This window comes from Mixophyes fleayi, chromosome 4 (assembly GCF_038048845.1).
Source record: "Mixophyes fleayi isolate aMixFle1 chromosome 4, aMixFle1.hap1, whole genome shotgun sequence".
In the NCBI taxonomy this organism is placed as follows: domain Eukaryota; kingdom Metazoa; phylum Chordata; class Amphibia; order Anura; family Limnodynastidae; genus Mixophyes; species Mixophyes fleayi.
This window is the reverse complement of record NC_134405.1, coordinates 14346373-14369738: the sequence shown is the minus strand read 5'-3', so window position 1 is coordinate 14369738 and position 23366 is coordinate 14346373. Positions and strand designations below refer to the sequence as shown.

Genomic DNA, 23366 nt, shown 5'->3' with positions numbered 1-23366 from the left:
TATTAGTTGCCTCGTACACATTACCATAATATCCCAAAAACTTCTGACACTTGTCCAAAACTTTTCTAGGATCAGGGAAATCAGACATGATTGGAAACATTTCAGACCTAGTCCGTGGATCATGCTTTGCTACACGTTTTAAGGGAACTTCACCATCTTTGTCCGCCTTCCCATTGGGAACTGCTGTTGTGATTCCGCAGCGCTCTACAGAAAACTCAGTCCCTGCCCCATTGGAGCTTACAGTACACACACACGTTTTTTGGAGTGTGGGAGGAAACCAGAGCACCCGGAGGAAACCCACGCAAACACGGGGAGAACATACAAACACCTCACAGATAAGGCCATTGTCGGGAATTGAACTCATGACCCCAGTGCTGTGAGGCAGAAGTGCTAACCACTGAGCCACAGTGCTGCCCAGAAACAAACTATAAGCCAGAGGACGCAGTTATGTCCAATTCACCTTTGAGCGCAAGGGACCCTTACTACAGCCTACGTTTTCAGGGGTGGAACAGGGAAGGGACTGGGCTTATGCATGTAGTGAAAGTACAGTAAGGCAGCAGCATCCGATTCAAGCTTTGGGCATCTCAAAGGTATGTGAGTTTTTGTCGTATCACCTGCTCCAGCTGCAGGTCAGGTGTAAGTGCTGACTACCAGTGATGACGGTCGTGTATGCAGCTAGAACATGTGTTTGCAATCGGGGGCAATTGTAAAAATGCATTTTATGTACAGTAGACATTCATAACATCCTAATAAATGTATTTCATTGAGAAAATTAACATTAAAAAAGCCCTTTTTTATTTTTGAATGTTTTGTCATTAATAATTATGGGCCTGATTCATTAAGGAACTTGGGCAAGAAATTTCTTACTTAAGTCTCCCGGACAAAACCATGTTAAAATGCAAGGGGTGAAAATTAGTTTTCTATTCTGCACATAAATTAAATACTGTCTGTTTTTTCATGTAGCACACAAATACTTGATAGCTTATTTGTACACTGAAATTTAAAGTTGATATTTGTGTGCTACATGAAAAAACAGCCAGTATTTAACTTATGTGCAAATATTGACTCTTTGCATAAACTTAATGTAATTGTCAATAAAAGCCTTTGACACTTATGAAATGCTTGTAATGTTACTTCAGTATACCATAGTAACATCTGACAAAAAGGTCTAAAAACACTGAAGCAGCAAACTTTGTGGAAACGAATACTTGTGTCATTCTCAAAACTTTTTGGCTATGACTGTATATAGTGTACGTTCGGTTAATGCAATTCACAACTGTACACAAGGTAGGATTCGTTGTTCTATAATGAGCCTGGCAATTAAACGAAAAGCTTGTGCTTCTTGCCATGCAAACAATTAACCTTAGGGAAAGGGTTAGAGTTGCATTTGTTGGTCCAAGAACTGGTTGCTGAGGAGACTCCTTTTCACATATGTCTCTGCTACTGGAGATATGGGACAAGAATCCTGGATGGACCTACATTGCAGGAGCTTCTTCAACTTGTCGCCCCACTCATCCAAAAAGAGGACACCCACTGTAGGAGCCTGATATCTGCAGAGCACAGAATGGTTGCTACACTAGGATTTTTGGCCACTGACTTATCTGAAGTGCAGCACATCAATTTTACCACAAACTCTTGGTCTGATCATACCTCAGACCTGTGAGGCCGTCATACAAGTTCTACAGAGACAATATATGTAGGTTGGTGAAAACAAAAACCCTCAGATTGTTAAGAGACAAATTTTTTATTCAAATAATATGAAAATGAATTTATTAACATATTACAAACACAAAAATATATACATATATATATACAAGCTTATAAAACCACAGAATCAGAAAAACTAGGGATACCAAATTCTCAGTTTTTTATGTACCTCCAGCTGAGACATTATGCAAACTCAAACTTAGACCCGAGAAAATCAATGGAGAACCCAGATAGTTTGAAAAGTTTGCTCTCCTTTCTGAAAAGTGTTAAATTAAAAATTAGGTATATATATATGCAGATTTATTATCTACACAAAACATAACCCCCTGGAATCGAACAGTGAAGGCGTGGCAAAAAGATATCACCAGTATAAATGAGCCAACCACCTTGACTCGCCACTTTGAATCTGTTTGGAAATCGCTATCTACTGCTCATCTCCAGGAAGTACACTTAAAGGTGATTCATAGAGCATATATACCACAGTCAAGGTGTCATTTTATGGTTGAAGGAGAGACAGGTCTTTGCCCAAAATGTAAATTCCAAAGAGCGGACTGGTTACACAATTTCTGGGGCTGCAGGAAGGTTAGGAAATTTTGGTACAAGGTTGTTAACTTTATTAACCACTCATTCAAGATAGGGGTTGTATTAGCTGCAGAACCTCTTCTGTTGGCTGATTTCAGTAGTTGGAAAGACTTCCAACCCTCCTCTGAAGTATTAGCTGCCCTGACAGTAATAGTTACGGTGGCAAAGAAACTGATTCTGCGATATTGCACATCACCAGTGCCCCCTAACCTAGGGATACTCAAAAGTGAAATTATTTATTTTCCTGGACATAGAAAAAGGTGGGGTGAGGTTTCAGAAGAAATGGGGCATCTATATTGAATCACTGGATTCTTCGGTCCAACAAAAATTTTATAAGTTATTTGAATATACTAATTGGTATTTACTTAGACAATTAAGCTAACTTTGACCTGATCATAGAGGTAAGCCTAAACCGTCGAAGGGCATTGTTTTGTTCTCTTGAAATCTTAGAACTTGAATTCACTTTGGCAGTGGAGAAAACTATGAGAATAACCTCCAGATTCAACCCCTCCTTACCCTCTTAAAGACACAGGCAAATATTAGATTGGAAAAAAGGATTGATCTGTTCTGATTTTCTGACCCTTGTTAGGTCAAAAAGACAACTACTTCCCCCCCCCCCTCCCTTTCATTCCGTTTTTCTTTTCAGTTTTGTATTTTAGGTTGACAAATACCATTATCATTAGATCACATTCACAGATGTATAAAAATAAAGATATACATAATGTTGTTGTATAATTTTGAAAATCTTGAATGTATTTGAATATATCAAAATAAGTGAGTGGTATTTTATACTTTGTAATTGTACTTGAATTTTGTACTTGTTATTGTTATTGTCATTTTTCTGAATTCTGAGAAAAACGAATAAAAAAGATTTATAAAAACAAAACACAGAATCAAACTTTAAAAAAATAAATCTAAAAATATAACTCACAAGTGTTTATGTTGATGGTGTTCTATATTTTCCAAGCAGTAAGCACTTCGACTGTATGCCAGCATTTAGTGGAAGTGCTGGAAGTGTCCTATAGGCAAGAGGGGTACTCTACCTATATCTGTAGAGCAGAGACTGGATGCTACCCTCTACTGGCTGATCTCAGGTACGACACAGCTATTTCACTGTAAGCTCAGGGTTTGATCATACCAGAGACTGGTGAGACCATCAAACAAGTTCTACATGGACAATATATGCAAAAAATATATTTGTTTTTATTAAAATATAAAATTAACCTTTTAACATATTAAAAACAACACTCAAAAAATATATATCTCTATAACATAATTGAAAAAAAAAACAAACCCAAATACATATAACCTTAATAAACCTAACCTATAATACAATAAACTCAAAAACAAAAATATTTACACACACATATATATATATATATATATATATATATATATATATATATATATATATATATATAACCTGCAAAAAACACCAAAATCGAACAAAAAAAAATCAATCCAAACATAATAATCACATCACAAGTGTTCGTTCTGATATTTTTCGATTTTATCAGAGAATAACAGACTACCACTGTATTGCATTATATTGGCACTGCTGCTTGGTGTGGAAGTCCTATAGGCAGGAGGGGTACTGGACCGTCTTTCCATTAGGTGAGGTTGACTAGTTTCTGACCTGTGTGAATTCTCTGATGTGTAACAAGATGTGATTTTTGTGTAAAACATTTCCCACACTTTGTACATGAAAATGGTTTCTCACCTGTGTAAATTCTCTGATGCATAGCAAGTTGTCATTTAACCTGTTTGAAGTCTATCAGCTCATGAAAATCACTGTTCACTTGTATGACTTCTCAGATGTCTAACAAGACTTGATTTTTGTGTAAAACATTTCCCACACTCGGGACATGTAAATGATTTCGCACCTGTGTGAATTCTCTGATGTGTAACTAGAGATAAATTACGTGTAAAACATTTCCCACACCCTGCACACGAAAATGGTTTCTCACCTGTGTGATTACTCTGATGTGTAACAAGATTTGATTTTAATGTTAAACTTTTCCCACACTCTGCACATGAAAATGTTTTACCCGTGTGAGTATTCTGATGTGTAGTAAGTTGTGATTTATTTGAAAACCATTTGTCACTCTCAGAAGATGAAAAGGTTGTGTCACCTGTTTTGAGTTCTCTGATGTCTAACACAGTTTGTCTGATGTATAAAAAGTGTACCACATTCAGAAGAGGAACATATTCCATCACCTATATGAGCTGCACTGTGTGCAGCAATATTGGAGTTATCTGGAGAGCATTTGTCTTGATTAGACGGATGAGAGGATATATCCGCATTGTAAAGTACTGGATGTATCTTTTGATTAATGCAGTTTTCTTCTGGACAATCTTGTATGATGTGAACTTCTATTTTGAAATCTGTGAACAAAATGAGATGTCCCTCCGAGGTACTCCTGCTTCTGCATCCATCTGCTAGAAAAATATGTATAGAGATGGATATCTTATCTTTACATGAGGAACACATTTTATTTCCCAGAATGTTCATACTATTAGTCAGTTCAAGATGTTCAGTTGTTTTATTTAAATTTGCAAATGAATACTCATTATGATTATAAATGTACTAAAACAACATATATGAGTCTTTTTTTGAACAGCTAAAGCATTTGCTTACAAGATAACACAACCCTATTACTATGCACATTGCATAGACCCAGCCAAAGGGACATGCAGACTTTTTGTTTTGCTTTAGTATTGCTCAGTGTTAGTATGTACACACTGAGAATCAGACATTCAGGTTGTCAGTACCAGCAGTCTTAGACATCACTGACAGCCTCCAACACTCAGCAGACCACTGATTGCTGGGATTCCAAATTAGAATCCTTAACAGAACCCACCTGTGCTCAGCCGCAGGCTAGAAATGAAGTAACACCTTTCTCAGGTGTTACCACTAACCTCCATTACTGAGGACAGATGAGGGGAATCCCCAGCCAGCCACTATGAGACTGCACAGTACACTACTCAAGTGCCTGAATATCAATTGTGCCCAACATTGATACTCCAGCTCTATGATTATACTAGGAAGTAAAGCATTCCTTCGCGTTTCTTCAAATCCTGTGTCTAGTCCCCTCGAGAGCAACACAACAAAACCAGCATCATACCAGCTAAGTACTCTGGTTCATTCATGGAGGGAACTAACTACACTGAGCCGCAACCTGGGTCCTTACTGAGGAAAGTCCATATCCTCTTGCAGTGAACCATGGTGAAATCCGGTGGGGATCTTAGACTCCACACCAGTGTAATCCTTGCCTTCTACTTATTGTCATCTGTATATGTCTACTCCACTACCACTGCACTTACTGTCTATCTCTGTTCTACAGGGTCACAGCGATTTACTCAATTGTATCCATTTATTTATTGCATGCTACAAGCTATTTAAACAGTGGCAACTCCTTTGTGTACCTTATTACACGCTATGCGCTGTCCAGGCAGTGCCTAAAAACTCTTTGTACTTGTTGCACGTTAACAAACCTCCACACTTTGTGTACTCAGTTGTACCCTCAGCATTTTGCCTACAGTGTGAAACACATCAGTGTATTCCAGTGGGACAACCTCTCTTTGTATCTCATCCATACATCTTCTGCTGTGTTCCCCCTTGGATACAAATTGGCAATTTCTCACACAGATATTATTTCACAGGGGGCAATAGAAAATTAGTGAGGAGGAGATTGGTCAGATCCCTTGACTGGCAGCACACAATTATATGATGTGAAGAGGAGAACATGAGGCTAATAGTAGCTGATGGCTTCTGACTCCCCCTCTAAGAAGATCCTCTTTCTTTGTAGTGACTGAACAAGGAGAATGTGTGATTCTTTTCTGCAATAAATGTTTACTACGTACCTGTGCTGATATCTGTAGGGATTTCCTCCTCCTTAAACTTCTGATCACCCCTCACACACTTCTCTCCTTCTTCCTTTATATCTTCCATCTTAATATCAGTCAGGTCATCACCCTAAATAACCCACAAAATAAAAATAACACTTTCCTAATGTCTGATTTAATTGATTGATATAAAACACAAAAATATAATTGAGTCCCCCACAGCTGCTCTACAGCTCATATAGTGAAGTCACTATATGGTATTCTGGCCTATTCCATCTACCTGATACTCCTGCAGGATACTGTGATTTTCATTTGTACAATCCTGTGAATAAAGAGGACACAGACATCTCTCTGGGGTATTTTTGTTATTGGAACCATCTGTAGAAGACACACAGTGACTGAAAACATTGTGTATAGGTGATTATAAGATAATATGTGATCTAAGTGGCCCTCAAAACTGCTCTGTCCTCTACAATAAATGACAGTCACCTCTTACCCAGTGATGTGACCGGCCGGTGATTCTCCATCATCATCATGTCCTTGTTTCCTTTGAAATTCTGACACTTTATAGGAACCTGACACACACACAATGATACAGTCATCATCCAAATACATCCCCTAGTGTTACTGTATAATTTCCCATTCCCAGCAGTCACCTCTCCGGTCACCAGTTGGATGAACTTGTTGGTTAGTTCCAGGATCTTCAAACAGATTGTAAGCTTGCACGCAGGGCCTCTTACCTCTTTGTCTGTCTGTATTACCCAGTATTGTTTCAATACTGTCTTTGTTCCCAATTGCAAAGCACTATGGAATATGCTGGCGCTATATAAATGTTGGTGATGATGATCTTCTGGTCATTGTTGGAGTGCGGTGGAGACAGTGTGATGGGGATCTGGGCCCTGCTCAATCCTCCTGACACAGGGATAGCTCCTGGGTGTCACACGTTCACCGGATGTATTCGTTACTATTGTGTAACCCAATGTAAGGACAGAGATATAAAGAAACTGACCATTTAGATATTTTTTAAATGGGTTAATTGTGCAAAAAATACAATCTTTACTGTGACATTCCCAGAATACCTCACCTCTCCAGAAAGTAGGTAGATGATCTCAAAGGTAAAATTCAATAAACGTAAGTAACTTGATTTTCAAACTTAATGTGTCCATGATAGGATATCTACAGGACTGTCTCTCCAATAGTCACCTTATATTTTACTAAACTACACTCAAACTGATGAATCACTTTGCAAAAGGTGAGAATAAACCAGGGGCAGGCTGGGCTGGGGGGCATTTGCACCCCGGGACGGTCCCATAGTGGACTACCCTGGGCTGGAACACTGGGCCACCTGCATTTTTCGCCATTAAAATAGGCTGCCGAGTCGAGTCTTGCCCCCTGGGCTAAAACTTGCCAGCCCCCCCCCCCCCCCTCCCTGGAATAAACCTAAGAATAAGAACACAGTAATTGTAAATATGTTGATAGTCCCAGTAAATTAAATTGTTATAATTAAAAACTGGCATTTTTCCAAATCTATAATAAAATACAAGAAATGTATCAACTGTGGAATCACAACCAGAAGGCAGCGGAGTCAAGATATATTGTACACCAAAGTCAACCAATAGCAGATGGAGAGAGGGGGTGTAGCTTGTGTGTGGGCATCACAGTGGCTAAGTGGTTAGCACTTCTGCCTTACAGCACTGGGGACATGAGTTCAATTCCCGACCATGGCCTTATCTGTGAGGAGTTTGTATGTTCTCCCCGTGTTTTCGTGGGTTTCCTCCGGGTGCTCCGGTTTCCTCCCACACTCCAAACACATACTGGTAGGTTAATTGGCTTCTAACAAATTGACCCTAGTCTCTGTGTCTGTGTGTATGTGTTAGGGAATTTAGACTGTAAGCTCCAATGGGGCAGGGACTGATGTGAGTTCTCTGTACAGCGCTGTGGAATTAATGGCGCTATATAAATAAATGGTAACGATAATAATAAAAATATGCAGACTATCCACTTTCACCCCTGCTATTATCTGCCGCTGTACTATGTATATAATCCCCACTCTTTCCTTGGAAGGTCATCCCTCATCTGTACTCCCACCATAGTTCCCACAACATACAATTGACACCAAGGGCAAATCCTAACAGAGATAGAGAAGGGGCAAATAGAGACAGTAAGTATCATAAAACCGAAAATGTGTTATGAAGGAGCATGGGATGTTCTTGTGGAGGTATTTAGCTCTCCCCACAAGGGACTAGAGGTCTGAGGCAGCGATCTTTCAAGAAAATGTTGGAGCCAGGTAGTATTGAGAAGTATCCGGGCCAGGGCAGTATAATACTTCCCAATAATAATAATGAGAAATGTTTCAAGCCTTAAAGTTATTGGAACTCAAGATTAACACTTTATATATATTAATTAATCTCTTCTTCTTACAGGCTCAGTTGTTATTAAAGATATTTTATTAAACCTTCAGCTGCATTCTCATTTCATTAAGTATGTACAACCCATAGCCTTGCAATGATTTTTTGTAGTATGTATTGTGTGGTAGTTCATTTCTTTTGCCAACCAATACATAGATCTTAAAGCTCCCACAAAAACATCTCTATGCAAGTTATTTATTATTGGTAACTGCTTGCTTGTTGGATTGGACACACTTATATATTTTTTTATAATTATTTTTTTTATGCTTGGCTACTAAGTCTCTGCCATCCTGGACTGACAGTCAGGACTGGTCTGACTGGTGGTCAGCGTCTAACACAATATGCTGGCTGCAGTGATCACACAGTGCCTATTATAATAGTACAAACAATGGTGGTGAAGCTGTGCTGGACAACTAAGGAGAAGTTCTGAGAACACTGCACACTGCACGCGAACACACAGTGCACACCTGGCTTCCAATACGCAACGTCACACTGACAGAGTGGGAGTTATTTCTGCCGCAGCGCAACCCGGACGTTCACCGTCGGACTCCTAGAGCCTAGAGGTAGTCTGCAGTTGCACACTTAAAAAATATTTTGTTTATACAATTCAATGTGAGTAGCTTCCCTTCTCCTCCCCTCACTCCATTTCCCCTTCGTGTTTGTCTCACCTCCCTCTTGTGTGTGTGGCTCTCTGCTCCCCCTTTGTGTTTGTCTCTCCTCTCACATTTTGAACCTTTTACCCTGTCTCCCCATGTGTGCCTATGTTCTCCCCTTTGTGTGTGGCTCTCCCCCATTATGTCTTTCTCTGTCTCGCCATTTCTCTCTGTCTCCCCGTGTGTTAATCTCTACCTGTGCCCCAAATTGTTTGTTTGTGTCTATCTGTACATTATGCGTACCTGTCCCTTTTCTTCTTCACCTTTGTTTGTATATCTCAGTTTGTCCCCCAATTCCATTTATACTTTATCTCCTATATTCCCAAGCACCCACTGCCCTCTTGCCCAACACCTTCTCCCCCTTCTTTTCCACTCCTTCCCTCTTCACGCATTTCCTTCCTCCCCTTCTGTTTGATGTGGTAGGCAGAACCAGGGCTGGTGTCTGTAGGTCAGAGGTGATGACAACATTTTTTGGGGCATAATAATGACAGCGTTAAAACATTTGTGGTTTGTTCAAAGGAATGTAGAAATAAAAAAAACTACAACCATAACAGCTACATATCCTGTCTAAAAAAGTCTAGTCTGCAGTTGCACTTTGTTAATAGCTTACACAAGGTCTTATGATCTGCATAGATTATACGCTTGCTCAGTAGCAATATTTCTAAAATATGTTAAAATGTGACTACACCCACGTCTGATCTACTGTCATGTATTTGTGAAGCTAGAGGACTGTATGCTGGTTTTGGCTCAACTCTACAGAGACGTGTGGACCCCTGCAAGGGAGTTTGGACTTAGCTGCTGAAGACACACAGGTTGCGATCCCTTAAGATAGTATACAGCGAAGCAGAAGATGGTCAGGCTATCCGGGACAAACCGTGCGAGCAGACAATAACCACAAGGGAGATCCAAAGGGAGGTCACGTAAGCTGGGTCAGAACTGATGACACAAATAGGTACCACGTGAAGATCTGGAAGATTAGTCAAGCAGCCAAAGGTCAGACACTGGAGACGAAAAACAAGCCAGGAGGGATAAACAGGAACAGATCAAGAGGAAGCAGAGGTCATACACAGGAGACAACAGGAAGCAGGTGAATAATCAGGGCCGGTGCTAGGATCCATGGCGCCCTAGGCATTTTTAAAAAATCGCCGCCCTCCTCCCCCGTCTCTCCTTACCTTGTCTCACCACCGCCGCCTCTCTGCTCCGTCTCCTCCCCTCCACTCACTGACACTAGTCAGTGGAGGGGAGGAGACGGAGTAGAGAGGCGGCGGTGGTGACAAAATAGCCTCTTTCCCCCTCCCCGTGCATCTGAATGCTGTGCGGCGGCCGTGACAGGTATGGTCAGCGGTCGCCGCACAGTTTTAAAGTCATTTATTATTCTGTGGCGCCCTCCAGAGCCCGGCGCCCTAGGCAAGTGCCTAACCTTGCCTAATGGGAGCGCCGGGCCCGTGAATAATACAACCAATGCTGGAGCATGGGGAGCCAATACTCTGGCACCCTAAATGCTGCCAGAGCAGTCTTTAAATAGAGAGGGAGGCCGACATAATTTCCGGCAGCGGTGATATGAACTGCCGCCGCTGGGCCCAGGAATAGTGTCCCGTTGCTTAGCCGTCATTACTGCTGTTCGTGATTTGTCAGAAGACTGTCGGGTAGTTTTTTTGTCATTATGAAGGTCAGTCTGCACTTATTAACTGTCAAGCAAGTCACTTTCGTAACTTTTTTGTTGTGGTAGTCACTGTTGGTGTTATCACACCGTTAATGTAACTACCACCGTGTATGAGTGCTGTGGTAGTAAGTGTTGAGATATTTAGAGATAAAAATAAAGAGTAAATAAATCTACGTAGCGAGGCCTAACTGGACTATCTGAATGGCGGACATGCGGGGGCCATCATAGATTGCGGACTGCGTGGACACATTCTAAATGAGAAAATTGGACTAATGCCCTGGGAGAGTAGAGGGGATAGTAAGCCAGTTTTTGTATCCTCACCTATCCCCCAAATCTTTCACTTCCTCAAATTACAACCAGCAGAGGAGGGAGTATGGGCTTTAGCAAAATCACATGTGAAGATTTCTGTTGAGCAGCTGAAATGTATTTTTATTGTTAATAATGAGCTAATGAACATTCTTTATTTGCTGAACTTGGCCAATTCAGAAACTTTATATGTTGAAGCATTCATTTTATTGTCTGGTTGTCCTGAGACTTTTATACGACACTGGTTCTGTATCAATGTTGATAATCTACTTTTTTTTTTATACAGTCCTTGCAGATCCTAGTTTTCTGTAAACATTCCTGTTATCAAACTGGCCACGAGGTTTCCAGAAATAAATTGCAACCTTGCCAGACTAAGGTTAAGGATTTGGGTCATTGCTTGACACAAGGACTGACACATCTTTCCTCAGAAAGAGTGCAAGTTATTCTGCATATACACTAGTCATTAAATAAATCACAAGTGTGCACTGTTCTAGAGATGTGCAGCTGGAGTTTTAATGCAGTTACATGGTGACTATCAAAGACTTACTGTTTATTATAGTGCCAATTGAGACATAGTTGCCCATTCCTTGTTAACTTCTTTAAATATAGCTGCAGCATTATTGGTGGAAAGAGCAGAATATCTATTACATGAATTAACCCTTTATAAACCATATGCTGTCTTGGCCTTGGTGAATTTAGCACAAACACGACATGTCTCTGCTGCCAGATTAACAAAATGGAAATAGCTCTTATGGCTCTCCTTAATCTTACCATTTGTTGGTGTACTATCCTTATGGGGTGGAGTTTTATCAGGAGAGTACTGATAGGTATACAATTTCGGCTGAGTTAATGCCCATACATGACTGTATGAAATGTTTGCACCAAACATTTACTGCTAGATCTGACATTAAGGATACACACTTACTAGAAGATCTCACATTTTATGCAGATGGTAGTTATCAAAGACAAAATGAGACTGGAGAGTTATGTATAGGAGATGCAGTGGTAAAGTAACAGATGATGGTATTGGGGAAGTGAAAGCTCTAGGGCCCCGCATTCTGCCCAGATAGCCTGTGTTAGTAGCACTCACAAGAACGTGAGAGAATTCGTATGTATTTGGTGCATTGTGACAGCTTAGAGTCTTTCTAAGTGCAGTAGGTACTTCGATAGCACTTTCAACATGAAAAGTTGTTAGATGCTATTCAGTTGTCATTGTACGTAGCAGTGATGTGGTGTCAGGCTCACACAAGTAACACTGATCCAATTGTACTAGGTAATAAAAGAGCAGGTGAGTTTGCAATAGGTATAGGAAGAAGACCATTACTAACAGTTCTTCATTGTTGTTTCAGTTAATTACTGATCAGAAATTAACCAAAATGTAAAAGTTTTGCTATCCCCAGGAAGTGGCCCTCTGTACGGCAAAGGGGTGTGTGCAAGATACCAATGGCATGTGGAGATATGGTAAAGATAGACCAGTGGGCCCAAAGACTTACCTACCAGCACTGACAGAAGCAACCCATGGTCTGACTCATTTAGGCAAGGATGGTATGTGTGGACTTGAGGCCTACGAGTGTATGCAGGTAAAAAGGCTGGTTCATGCTTTATTTGCCTGAGGAAGAATCTAGGTAAAGCCATATCTGTAGAACCATCACACATATCCATACTCCTGCATAGGGCCTATTCAAGGTAATACAAATTGACTTCATTCAAATGCCAAAATGTAGTTATCTACAGTATGTACTAGTGTCTGCCAATATGTTTTCCAGCTGGATAAAAGAGGATCCAGCTGCAAGTTGCACTGCAGTATTAACAGCAAAGAAATTGTTATACAAATTTGAGTATAGCACGAATGATTGAGAGTGATAGAGGTATACATTTCACTGGGGCAAGTTTATTCAGACAATGTGTACTGTATCAGGAATAAAAAGAAAGTTACATACACCTTATAGACTACCAGCCAGTGGTAAAATGGAACGATTTAATGATATAATAAAAACAGAACTTGGGTAAAGTGATGAAGGATACAGGAATGGTTTGGTTGGAGGTATTACCTCTAGTGCTGCATAGCATCAGACGCACTGCTACATTGCCATTCAATCTTTCACCTTAGGAGATTTTGTTTGGAAGACAGCCAAATATTATCAACCCACAAGAGACTTTAAAATGCACTCAAGATGTAACTGTTAAGTACTTGATTGAGATGAGTAAGCAGTTACAAATGCAACAAGAGACTTTGAAACGGATTGTACCACAAATGTCTACTGAAAATTGTCAGGATATACAGCCAGAATATGTTATGGTCAGGAATTTTTACGTTCTAGTTGTTTGACAGATCGATGGGAACAACAAATGTATTGAAAGTTGCTGAAAGCGATACTTGGATTCACGCATCTCACTGCAAGAAGGTAGTCGATCCAACAGTGACCTTGAGAAATTCAGAAACTATGAGTTTTGGAACTGGATAGAACAAATATGTTTCAGGACTCTGGACAATGATGTGTTTCGCAAACAATAATCTGACCCAGAAGTCAAATAACAATATCCTTATTACCATCACTAAAGACATGATTTGTTCTTTGATTTTTATACATTATATTATTTTTCATGGACATCTATTTAATGAGGACCTGATGGTAAGTTCTGGTAGTGGTTCTGATGAAATGGGGGCATATAGTCGTAAAAATGGAGAATCAGAACGGTCTTTATCATTCATTCACACAACTAATAATACATACAGTAATGACACATATAATTGTAGAATTAAAAGACAAGTAATTGGAGATGAACTTGAAGATTGTGGTTAGAAACTGCCAACTGAAATGTGCATATGTTGATACTGTAATAACCCTCCTGAAGAGAGATGTGTAAAATGGTGTGAGGAGGACCCAGGACGTTGTGTTAAACCAACATCCTACAGACTTGTAACTTGATGTGATAGAACGAGCAATTAAACAAAGTAATTGTTGGATTTGTACACATACACCACATGGACACCAAAATGTTGGATTGTTGCCAGTACCTGTAACTTTTACAGCATTACTTAATTTACCTGAAGGAGGACCAGTTACTGGGATATATAAGGAAACACTGTTAAAAATGTTGCCTCTGTATTGGTTGAAAGTGTTAAAAAAAACTCACAGCTGAAGTGGTTTGAATTGGTGGTAACCACTTTTAATAGACCTACTGAGGAGAGTAGTGAACATCTAGGCAAAATTTGGAAAAGTCCTGCATTTTTAAATCCCAAAATGTAGATATTTTGGACCAAAAATATCTTTGGGAACAATAGTATCAAAATATTGTAATATAACTTTACAAGATGGTGATTGTAAAGAGCAATTAGAGAAAAATAAGTATGGAAAGTTTATATTCTCTACACAGACTACATGTAGCAATATTCTACCAGATAATATATTACATATGCAGAAGGCATACAAGGGTTACCACTGGATTCAAGGGGAATATGTTATCTAGATAAGGTGATTTTGGCTGATAATATATTTACACATAACGATTTAATGGAAATTGTACAATAAAAGTATTTAATATTTATTATTTATTCAGTAACATGAAATAAAAGTGATGAAGAGTGGAAAACAACTAGTATCAAAACTTATTAGTGAATAAAGTGCTTATACAGGTATTGATTGCATTAGAATTTTCAGATATTACATGTAGCAATATGAATTGGTTTTATATCCAAGGTTTGGCTACAATGATAGATAAAATGACTAATGTGTATTATGAAACTTTCTGTTATGTTGCAAAAGAGCTTCAAGTTTTCAAAACAGAGTTAATATAACATAGATTGGTCTTAAACTATCTTATTGCACAAACAGGAGGTTATTGTGTAACATTACAGATGAAGTATGGAACATAATGCTGTATCTATCTGACAAACCACACAAATAATCCAGAGGAGATAATTGATAACTATATGGATGAAATGGTGGAAATGAAGAAATATTTTGCAAAGATACATAACATGACATTATCTGCAGTAGACACGTTTTTTTGTGGCTAGAAAAAAAAATAGTTTTTCAGGTTTTGGAACATGATTTCAATCATTGTTCCATTCATTAGGAAGATTTATTCTCTTTATATTAGGAATATTATCGATTATCTATTTTTTATTATAATGCATACCAGTATTGCTGAAATTTTGCAAGAAAATATTGAGTAGAGAAATTGAAAAAGTTAGTGATACAGGGGAAGAAATTATAGAACTGTATGAACAAATAAAACCTCTTAAAAATCTAGTATGATAGTTGATGTAAATATCAAATCGGCAAATACTTAAAGGAATTTTTGGATGAAGCCAATATATTAACATTAACTATATATATAATACATTGTTTCATCTATTTTTTTTCCTATTATTTGATATACTTTTTTACTGCAATTATATTTGTTCGTGTGAGCTGAGGAGAAAGTTGTGAGCAGCACTGGAAGATTTAATTCTACGAACAGATGTTCCTAATCAGTATTGGCGAACCAAAAAAATTCTCACTTCTTAAAACTACCCCATCACAGACTTGGGACCTTAAAGGACTATGGAATGCTTATATACTACTTCAAACAACTGTAATATGACATTTAAATTAAAACACAGCCTACTGTTCACCTTTTATAAAAAAACAGTTCTGTTTCTAAAAGGCAGCATTTCAGACTTGATATTTGATGATATTATCACAGCGCTAGCTTTAATTTTGCTAATAAAACCTTTTATACTTTATACTATGGATCCTTTGTGGCAGAAATTCAATTATTGCTTTTTTCACTTTTGACCCACATCAACAAAATCTTGTTTTCATATGCGGCCACAATAAATATTGCATGAGAGAGATCAGCAAGGAACACTCGGATATCCTTACCTTCTCCCATAAGGAGCACCCTAGCAGCCATATCCTGAAACACTACGCCACACTCGTATCGCTATAAATGGATGCTTTGGCACAAAAATAGCAAAATGGCATTACAAAATGCCATTTGTACAATGGGTCTTTTTATGCATCTTTGCAAATGAGCCCAGTGAGATATTAACAGATTACATAATTATATAAACCATGTCACATCTTAAATAAGAGTATGATCAAACATAATGCAGCATTGCCTCAGATTCCACATTATATTTGCAGCCCATTGCCCTGATTACATGTTACACAGAACAATAATATGCTCGTTACTGAGGAGAATGACAGATATATTGGAATAAGTAAACTGCAGAAAGTTCCACACATGAGCGATCTTTTCCAGTCTTATATTGGTTAAACATATTCCACCTATGAATGTATATGACAATTAAATTAGAAAATATTAATATACTGTGTGATTGACACTTTGAATTGCCCTGAAAACTCAATATACTTTTAAGTATACACTCTGTAAATGCATACATGCCTGTTTTTTTATTATTATTTTCATTACTAAAATCAATGACTATTAAGAGTATTTTTGCAAACCTGTTGCACGTTTATTAGCTCACAAGAATCATTTTTTCCTTGTATGAATTCTCAGATGTCTAACAAGATATGATTTTTGCATAAAACATTTCCCACACTCTACACATGAAAATGGTTTCTCACCGGTGTGAGTTGTCTGATGTGTAACAAGTTGTGATTTGCGTGAAAAACATTTCAAACACTCAGAACATTGAAATGGTTTCTCACCAGTGTGAATTCTCTCATGCACAAGAAGACTTGATTTTTGTGTAAAACAATTCCCACAATCTGCACATGAGAAAGGTTTCTCACCTGTGTGAGTTCTCTGATGTGTAATAAGAGAGAATTTATTTGTAAAACATTCCCCACACTCAGAACACGGAAATGGTTTCTCACCTGTGTGAATTCTCTGATGAATAGTAAGATGTGATTTATTTGAAAAACATTTCCCACACTCTGCACATGAAAATGGGTTCTCACCAGTGTGAATTCTCTGATGTGTAATAAGATGTGATTTGCATGTAAAACATTTTTCACACTCTGCACATGAATATGGTTTCTCACCTGTGTGAATTCTCTGATGTGAAACAAGAGCTAATTTACGTATAAAACATTTCCCACACTCAGAACATAAAAATGGTTTCTCACCTGTGTGAATTTTTTGATGTGTAACAAGCGATAATTTACGTATAAAACATTTCCCACACTCAGAACAAGGATATGGCTTATCACCTGTGTGAGTTCTTTGATGTCTAACAAGTTCTATTTTGTATGAAAAACATTTCAAACACTCAGAACATGGAAATGGTTTCTCGAGAGTGTGAATTCTTTGGTGCGCAACAAGATTTGATTTTTGTGTAAAACATTCCCCACACTCTGCACATGAAAATGGTTTCTCACCTGTGTGAGTTCTTTGATGCCTACTAAGCTCAGATTTATATGTAAAACATTTGTTACACTCAGAACATGGAAAGGTTTTCTCATCTATTTGCATTGGCTGATGTTTAATAAAGTTTGACTGATGTCTAAAAAATATAACACATTCAGAAGAGGAACATATTTTATCACCTCCATGAGCTGTACTATGTGCAGAGTTTATATCTGAGGTATCTGGATAACATTCATCAAGATTAGATGGATCAGATGATATATCCGCATTGTAAAGTACTGGATGTATATTTTGATTAATGCAGCTTTCTCCTTGAGAATCTTGTATGATGTGATCTTCTATTTTAAAATTTGGAGGCAAAATGAGATGTCCCTCCGAGGTACTCCTGCTTTTGCATCCATCTGCTGGTAAAATATGTATAGAGATGGATATCTTATCTTTACATGAGGAACACATTATATTCCCCAGAATGTTCATACTATTAGTCAGTTCAAGGTGTTCAGTTGTTTAATTTAAATTTCCAAACACATAAATACTTCATTACATTATAAATGTACTAAAACAACATATGAGTCTTTTTTGAACAGATAAAACATTGGCTTACAAGATAACACAACTCCACTGAATGCCTATTGTATAGACCCAGCCAAAAGAACATGCAGACTTTTTAGTTTGCTTTAGTATTGCAGTGTTAGTATGTACACACTGAGAAGCAAACATTCGCATTGTCAGTACCAGCAGCCTTAGACATCACTAGCCTGCCTCCAGCACTCAGCAGGCCACCGATTGCTGGCTTTCTAAATTAGAATCTTTAACAGAACTCACCTGGGCTCAGCCTCAGGCTAGAGATGGCAGATTGATGTAAATTTTGTTAAGTTTAAATTGTGGTAAATACAAGTTTAGAGCATATTGCATCCTGATGCTAAACAATGAATGCAATATATCAGACATTGTGGAGCAAAGTTTGGGCAGGGGATGGTTTACCCCCTATCAACATGCGAGTCAGAAACAGTGTATGAGCTATGTTTTGTATTTCAACAGTAGTATATCATCTGTACTATTGAATGATTACTAGTACCTCCAACCAGTGTGTAAAGGGCCTTTTAAAGGACCCTCGAGCAATAAACATCACTGTTTGAAGATTCTGTCTGATGCCAATTTCCTGCTGCATCTTGCAATTAACAGATAACAGCTAACAATCTAATCCCGGGCTTTACTGCGTCAAGCACAGCGTCTCTGTGTTAAAGCTCTGCCCGCTACCCAGTAGTCCTGATCCATAGTAAGCGGTCAGGAGGTACCAACCAGCCCAGAGCAAAGAGCCGCTGCAGCAGCTATACCAGGTGCGATTCCAGGTGAGGGGAAAGGAGCCTAGTGGTGGCAGCCGAATCCAGCTAAAACTTTTGCGGAGCTGGAATTCGCAAGTCAGTGAGTGTCTGGTGGCAGGTTACACCAGTAGAAGTGTCCCCCCCCCAAAACCGATGTGGCAGGTCACACAAACTGACTGTGGAAGCAACATTTTGACGTTAATACTTTTGTGTGTGTATTACTTTAAATGTTTTAGTAAACAAGGCAGAGTCAAGGCAATGCCAACATATCTTTCCAGGACGTTGTCTCAGGGCATACAAGGCAGGCGCAGAGAATGTACTCTTCTTATCTCTATTGTACCAACTGAAAGCCTGAATTCATTTATATAACAGTGATTTTGTAATGCTTATATAATCAAGGCCTTTCTAGGGACATCTCCACATACCAGAGACGTTTTCAAATATTCTAGTTAGGGTGGTGTCTCTTTGCTTACTGCAAATGCTCAAGCTTCTTATCAGTATTAAACCAATATAAAAAGTCATAAAATCATGTTTATACCTTATATGCAAATGATTTTACGGTCCTTGTCAATAAAAGCTAGGAAACTGCAACATAACCCTCACCTCAGCTTGAATCACTGTAGGGATGACAAGTACTCTGTTTGTTACCAGTTTGTAAGAGAATTAGTGAGGAGTAGACTGGTCAGATCTCTTGACTGGTAGCACACAATTATATGATGTGAGGAGGAGAACAAAAGTCTAACAGTAGCTGATGGCTTCTTACTCCCTGTGGCGAAACAAGTTTGATAACCCCTTAACCAGCCTGTCCCTCATTTCTCACAAAATGTGGATTATAGCATATAATTTTTATAGTCCTTGCATTTGTTCCCCAGTTCAACAGAGTACAACTGCAGTGTCTAATTACATGTGGATAAGGGGACATTGTAGCTCATTGTAAATAAGTATATTGTTTATTGTATATTGTAGATATTGCAGTCAAGCTGTTATTCATAGTTCTTAAAGTGAAACCAGGTGGGTTACGGGTAAGGATGAAATTCCAGGATACAGGCGAGAGGGCTGTAACTACATTCATTCTCCCCCTCCTTTCTCTACAGGTGGCAAGGAACAGCTGGGGACCCTGTGACATCAGAAAGTAGTGTAAGGGGTTATATTTAGGAGGGGCTGACTGCTACCCTATCTTTGGACGTGGGGGAGGCTAATTAGTATCCATTGTTATCCATAGGACTAGTCCAGACATTTTGTCTGTAACCCAGCAGGGGGCTTCTGTGGAAACACAGCTAATCTCCACACCCCCCTGGAACCCCCTGATCCAGTACCCATGAATGTTTAAAGAGGGAGAGAGCCATGGGTTTTGCCCAGGGAGAGGAAAACACAGTGGAAATTTGGCCCTAGATGTAAGGAGCCACTCCAGGGGGGGTGATGATGTTCATTCTGTAATTTGATTCCTGGATTGTGCAAGATCTGATGTTGAGTTGCCGTTTTCTACCAGTGAAATACATTGGAAGATCCATGAACCGTCAAGTCAGGACAGCCAGTTGACTGTGACTCCTTAAACTAGTGGTGTAAAGGACAGATAATGTGGTGAACCTGCCTGGTATCTATTTACTCTGTGTATATAATATTCTACTGATTGTTTTTAATACAATAAATGTTTTGTTTTACTTTCGAACTGCAATTGCCGGAGTGACTATATGAACTTTTGAAGGTACTGGGGTAGGCTTCCCTGGCATAGTAAGGCACCCCTGGTAGAATTGGGCAAATAAACCAGGTATCATGACACTCCTGCTCCGGGTAGATCCTCTTTTTTTGTAGTGACTGAACAAATAGAAAGCGCAATTGTGACAGGATGGACCACCTATGCATTGCTATCTGTTATGTTGATGGGACCGGTTGGGCTTGCTTTGCCACTTTTCCCTTTTCTTTATCCCAAATGCGCCTCTAACCGCAGTAGGAGGGGCTTAAGCTACTGACACTACTGGACTCCTTTGCAGCATCCAGAACCGCTGCTTTCTGGGTAACTCTCACTGCTAGTACCCAACCCCATGCTGGTACATCTGGGCTGGTATTCCAAAACTCTTGCCTTCAGATGAGGGTTGCTGTGGATGGTTCCCACTGACCTATCACCCTGGCCAGAGCTGCCGGTAACAGGCAAAGCATTGGTACTGGATTGCTGGTTCCAAACCTCAGAACAGCAGGTAAGCAGTCGGCAAAGCAGGATCTTGAAACAATGATCTTTTATTAGCTCAAGTAGCCCTTACAGGGACAGTTAAACACGACCATTTATGGTACTAGCGATCTTTCCAGAAGTGTACAAATGGAATGATACATTACATGGTCAAACTGCTCTCCTTTTATACACATTCTGACACACGGCAGCAGGGGGTAACACTGCCCCGATCCTAGATGGCTCCACCACGTCTGAAATATTCCATCAGATCTCAGTATGTAAAATTTTCTCCACTTGGAGTCAACGCAATTTCACACTTTTAACAAAACTCACATAAATCTTTTATTTCCTAAATTCCTTGTATCCTGAGTCTACATTGTTCAGTAAGACACCCTACACATGAAAAGAAGGTAACAAACTCCCTGTGGTGCATTCAGGCCAAAGCAGGTGTTTGTCACTACACATGAAAATAATTAATTAGCATGAGGCTTCCTTTCGAAAATTCCAATTTTCTCCCCTGGTATACTGTCTCAGCAATAAATACATTTCCTACACAAAAGTGCAACACAATATAATATAATCAGTACATTAGCAATTATATAAATTAGCGCACAGCGCTAATAATTCTAATATATTTATACAATAAGTTATTTTTAAGTGATCCAGTCACACTGATTTTTTTCTGCAATAAGTGTTTATTACTCACCATTGCTGATATCTGTAGGGATTTCCTCCTCCTCACACTGATTATCACCCCTCACACGCTTCTCTTCTTCTTCCTTTATATCTTCCATCTTAACATCAGTCAGGGCTCCACCCTAAATAACCCACAAAATAATAAAATAACATTTTCATTATGTCCGATTTAATTTATTGAGATTAAACAGAATAATAGCAATAAGTATAAGACCCTCACAGCTGCTCTACAGCTCATATAGTGAAAAGTCACTTTGGTATTCTGATGAAACCATCAATTCCATCTACCTGATACTCCTGCAGGATACTGTGATTTTCCTTTTTACAATTCTCTGAATAAAGAGGACACGGACATCTCTCTGGGGTATTTCTGTTACTGGAACCATCTGTAGAAGACACACAGAGATTGAATATATTGTTTATAGGTGATTATCAGATAACGTGTATCAAGGTGGCCCTTAAAACTGCTCTGTCCTATACAATAAACGATTGTCACCTCTTACCCAGTGATGTGAGTGGCCGGGGATTCTCCATCATCATCATATCCTTGTTTCCTTCTAAATTCTCCTGCATGAAGAAATAGACAGTAATATCCTGACACCTTATAGGAACCTGACAAACACACAATGATATAATGATCATCCAAATACATCCCCTAGTGTTACTGTATAATGTCCCATTCCCATCAGTCACCTCTCCGGTCACCAGCTGGATGATCTTGTTGGTTATTTCCAGGATCTTCCAATAGATTGTAACCTTGCAAGTAGGACTCTCTCACCTCTCTGTCTGTCAGTATTACCCAGTATTGTTTTGTTAATGTGTTTGTTGCCAAATGTAAGACGCTATGGAATATGCTGGCGTTATATAAATAAATGTTATTGATTACGATGACAATCTTCTGGTAATTGTTCCTCTCACGTATCAGTGAGTGCGGTGGAGGCACTGTGATGGGGATCTGGGCCCTGCTCAATCCTCCCGACACACGGGGATAGCTCCTGGGTGTCACACGCTCACTGGGCGTATTCGTTACTACTGTGTAACCTGGTGTAAGGACAGAGAGATCAATAAAAAGGTAAACAAATCATTTAGATTTCTTTTTAATTGGGTTAATTGTGCAAAAAACACAATCGTTACTGTGACATTCCCAGAATATTTTAAAGAGGGTAGGTAGATGATCTCAAAGGTGAAATTCAATAAACGTAAGTAATTTGATTTCTAACCTTGTCCATCCTTAATGTGTCCATGATAGGCTACCTACAGGACTGTCTCTGTCTCTTAACTACACTACACTTAAACAGCTGAATCACTTTACAAACAGGTGAGAATAAACTCAAATATAAACCTAAGAATAAGAACACAGTAATTGTAAATACGTTGTGTTAATCACAATAAATTAAATTGTTATAATTAAAAACTGGCATTTTTTAAAATCTATACTAATATAGTAGAAATGTATCAACTGTGGTATTGTAACCAGAAGACAGCGGAGTCTAAATTTATTGTACACCACAGTCAACCAATAACAGATGGAGAGAGGGGTTGTAGTTTGTATTTATATGCAGACAATCCACGTTCACCCCTGCTCTTATCTGCCTCTATAATATGCATATAATCCCCACTCTTCCCTTGTAAGGTCATCCCTCACCCATACTCCCCACCATAGTTCCCACAACATACAGTTTACAC

The 23366-nt window shown here is 38.9% G+C and overlaps 1 pseudogene; it reads right to left on the bottom strand.

The window, feature by feature from the left end:
- Positions 1-3826: 3826 nt before the first annotated feature.
- LOC142150422 (uncharacterized) lies at positions 3827-23016 on the bottom strand (annotated as a pseudogene).
- Between the last annotated feature and the right edge of the window lie 350 nt (positions 23017-23366).